Genomic DNA, 4,417 nt, shown 5'->3' on the forward strand with positions numbered 1-4,417 from the left:
GGATAGCTAGATCCTCCTGGACCTGGAGGTAATTCATCTTCTGTAGTTTCCCTGAAGTGATATTGGGGCCCCAGGGTCTTTAGGTTTACAGGGGTGTGTGTGTGTGTGTGTGTGTGTGTGTGTGTGTGTGTGTGTGTGTGTGTTTAATGCTGCACGTTTTTCCGTGCAATAGTAAAGTAACTCCTAAGGAACCAATCTCTCTCTCAGATTGCCTTTGGTTTTCAGGAAATCTTAGCAAGAACAGGATGAGTATCTGGCAAGCTTAGGGCTTACTCAGCAATGACTCGGTTTCTTCAGGGTCTGAACACGAAGTTAAAGGGGGTCTCTAAAACCAATTTTTCCATCACTTCTGCACAACTTCGTTTAACTGAGACCACACAGTTCAATTGCTTTGAATGAACTTGCAAAGTAGAAAGGATTTCCCACGATCAAAGGGAAACAGGAGCGAATGGGAAGCTAGCATTGGCTTAAAGATATCCAGAGTTCTGATCGCCACTCCTAATCAAGACTGGGTTTAATGAAGTTAATGAAGTCCCATACTGCTTGATATTTGAAATGACTCGCCTCCAGATGAGTCAGGGAGTCGCTTAATCGGAAGCCAGCGGGCGATACGACCTTCATTTGGGAGGGCAGAGGTGAGGTGTGGGGGACAGACTGGCTTTTCAAAGCTTGTATCCAACCTTTCTCGCTCTTACAAATATGCCTGACCCTTTGGATTTCACCTTGGTAGTGTTCCCTTCATAGATAAGAAGAGAAATTCAATCAAGCTAATTAAGTTCCGGCTTTCGAAACCTCCGGGTTTAGAAAATGGTCGTTTCCTCAACTCCTCCGGGCTCCTAATGGCACATCTGTGTCTGCGTGTCCCTACCCACCCCTCCACTCAAATATCCGGAAAGAGCAGCTGCGGAGGCCGGGCGCAACTTCCAGAAACAGCCTGGTGCCCTGGTTGGTCGAGGCAGCCCACCGAAGGCCTCGGACCCTCTTTCGTCAGGGCTGCCCTTCCCAGCAACAGCAGCTTGCCAGGAAAATCGTCCCAGCTGTGCCCGGGGGATCAGAGTTGGGGCGGGGGCTCTGGCCTAGCCAAGTGGCTGTCTTTTCTCGTGGGGCTCCCGCAAGGTCCCGGACTTCACTCCAGACTAACAGGTCCCATCAACCCAGTCCCCAGACCTGGAGAGCACGAGGCGTCGCCGCCAGGGCCAGGGGGAGAGCGACCCTGCCCTGCCACGCCCGCAGCCACTGAACCCTAGTGGGGTGGGTGTCGTTGGGATATTTTAAGCCCAGCGGAGTTCAGAGGTCAAGGCAATTTCGGGGTTTGGAAAGCAATTTGGGAGCCAAGCGTTCTGCGTCCGAGCGACCTGTATTCTGCGTACCGGAGGCCGGCGAGCGGCGTTCGTCAGGCTAGCACTGCGCAAAGTCGGTCTGGAGGAGACCGGGGATGGCTGGCTTTGCAGGGTTCCGGGGGTGGGGGTGGGGGCTGCGCTGCAGGCGACTTGGGAGAGGACAGCTGCTCCCGGAAGCTTGGGGAAAGTTGGTCGCTGGGCTTGAGGGCTCCTGTAGCGCCTCGGACCAGACCAGGGCGCCCAGCTGTGTCTGCCCTTGGGGAATTTCAAGGACAACCAGGTGCTTAGGTAGTGGACACTGACTTCGAGCCCTCTTTTGATAGCCCGGTACTGACTCGGAAGCTTGAGAAACTCATTGGCACTCAGCCTCGTTTCCCCACGAGCGTTGGCTGGTTTGGTTTGGGATCCGGTGCGGCAGCCTAGAGGGTCAGAAGCAAGTTGTGGAATGGGGAAGCGACTCCTTTCTGTGTCATGGATGTCGCTAGGTTGCCCATTCGTCCCATTCCAGTACCTGCAGTGCAGAGGCCTCACACAAGTGCTGGTCTCCAATTAATCAGAAACCGCCAGTCGGACAAACGGAAGTTCAAAGCCGAGAACCTCACACCTGGTGAGAAACTCACTATTGTTATTAAGACAACGCTGTAATCCAAAGCTAGGTATACTGATGTTAGGTGGGGTCTCTTGCATGCAGAGGTGTGTTTTAATCATGCAAAAGACGTACACAAAGAAGACGGGCATCTCATACAAATAGAAGTAGAAAACAGGATGCAAGACGCTGTGCTCTGTTGGTCCTTGACCTGTGCCTGCATCCTTGCCTTCCTCCTAAACCATCAGGAGGACAGCAGCCCTTTTTATGCCCCTATCACAACATCTGCATACTCATATCTATGAGCAGAGCACTAAGGACCCCTGCTTTTCTAATCCTCTCTCACCCTGTCAGGGCAGGTTGCCCTGATAAACCTGATTCTCCCAGAAACCCCATTTCCACCCTTGGGTTGGTGGGGCATGAAAGTCCAAAGACCATCTGTCTACTCCTGCAAAACCCCTAAGGAGGGCTACCCCGACATTTTTGGGGATTGGCTGTGCAACTACTGACGACAGGGTTTATTTCAGACAGAATTAACATTATGAGTAAAGCTGTTGTTCACCATGATATTGAGAAATGTGTGGAATTGTTTGGAGCTTCTCCTTCCAACTGCCTGCCAATAGCCATATGACTTGGAGAAGTGTTTTTTAAAATTGTTTTACGCTCAATTCGAACAGGATGTATACAGTATTTGGAAAAGGTAGTTTTGTCTGGTGGCTGCTTTTGGAGGAAACGGAAGCAAGTAACGCGTCTGCGGAAGTGGCTGGAGAGGAGGAAGCAGGTAATGCATTTGAAAAGCCTTCTGCTAAGCACCAGCCCTCGCAACCAAAGGAGGTCCCTCCCAAATGCTAAAGAGACTCCGTCAGACTTCCCCTCCTGCCAGCACCATGTTTTATGTTTAAGACCCAACCCGCTGTTGACTGCAAACAGACAATAAGCAGATTGAAATAAAGGAGCCCTACGAGGTCCAATCCATTTAGTCAAAGATGACTGTAGGTGCCAGGGCAGCTGCGCCACCATCTTCTGGGGAGGGCAACTTCAAAATGTGTTTTTCTCCTAGAGGGAAAGTCTGACAGCATGGGGTCTAGGACTTAACTTTTACTCCCCAACTTTGTCCACCCTCTACCTCCAGGCCTTAGTGGAAACAATGTTTGAAGAAAACAAATAAACAAGCAGAATAAAAAAGAATCCCATAGCAAACACAATGGTAAGCTAGTAAGGTCTGAACTGCCCTGTGTTGGCTCCAGGAAGGGAGAAGGATGTTCCTGAATCAGATGGAATCCCTTGCCACCCTCCCTGTAGTGTCAGGGTTTTCACTGGCCTCTTTGCAAGGCTGGGAAAGGGATTTAGCTACTGAGTCTACTTGATGTCCCTGGGGACCATTTCCACCCTGAGGGCTTCCTTCCTAGCAGGCATTGGGTGCGGTTACTTCCCTTACCCCCTCCCCCTCACATTGGACGGCTCATGAAGGGACCAACAAATATTCCCTGGGAAACACTGTCCAAGAACCTTTGTTCCCACATCCTCAGGTCTATTGGGTCCAGTGAATGCCCATTCCAATCTCACGACCTTAACCTCCATGGAATGTAGCCTTAGACTACATTACAACCAGATAATCAAAACTCGGAGTTATTAAAATGTTTCCAGAACTGCTGGTCACATTTTAGGATCATGAACCATTAATAAAAATCTCCTTAACATTCAAATGGCTGCAAAACGTGTTGATAGCGGATTATTGGGGCCTAATGGGTGTTATGTGGTCACATGGTCTCAAATAGTGAGGTTGGGGAAGGGGTGTTTGACCACTACTCGATTATCAGCTTACAGCTAAATCATCCCCGTCCCCCCCCCACACACACACACACTTGCGATGCTCTTAAGAAAAGGAATTGTTCCCAGCAAAACCTGGGCATGTGTTCTTCATTTAACCTCTGAACAACCAGTACTGTTCTAAGAAGAGGATAAACCTGACTGTGGGCATAAGGTCACCTTCAGATGTAAGGAGGTGGTTTCTGAGCCACTATCCCTCCCTTCCCTGGTTGTTTTCTTTTAATATGGAGGACTTCATGAATTTGCCTAACATCCTTGCACAGGGGCCAAACTAATCTTTTCTGTAGAGTTCCAATTTTAGTATATGTGCTGTCAAAGCGAGCACCCGTTCCCTGGGCTTAAATGGAGTTCTTTCTGAAAGACCGGTTTTGGAAGTTCCAAGCCCTTGTGGGGGTTGGGGGGGGGGCGGGACATCGGTGCTCTTGGGTCTTTCTTGGGCTAGTTAGCTTTGAGCTCAGCAAGACTGCTTGCTCCTTCCCCGAGCTCTCCGGGAGGGAGCTTTTGAGCGCTGCCACGGTGCGGAAGACCTGATGGAGGAGGCACGAAGGAGTGGGTTCCGGTGCTTTGGGGGAATATTCGGCAAAAGCACCGCTTTCTCCACCCCCACCTTTCATTCAGCTTTCTCCACCCCCACCTTTCATTCAACAAGCCACCGCTGGGA

The 4,417-nt window shown here is 50.4% G+C and overlaps 1 non-coding gene across 1 annotated transcript; it reads right to left on the reverse strand.

The window, feature by feature from the left end:
* Positions 1–3,974: 3,974 nt before the first annotated feature.
* On the reverse strand, positions 3,975–4,081 carry LOC113457058. Its single transcript, XR_003377706.1, has one exon. It is a non-coding gene; the product is annotated as a U6 spliceosomal RNA (small nuclear RNA).
* Between the last annotated feature and the right edge of the window lie 336 nt (positions 4,082–4,417).

The sequence above is a fragment of the Microtus ochrogaster genome, chromosome 17, assembly GCF_000317375.1.
Source record: "Microtus ochrogaster isolate Prairie Vole_2 chromosome 17, MicOch1.0, whole genome shotgun sequence".
In the NCBI taxonomy this organism is placed as follows: Eukaryota; Metazoa; Chordata; class Mammalia; order Rodentia; family Cricetidae; genus Microtus; species Microtus ochrogaster.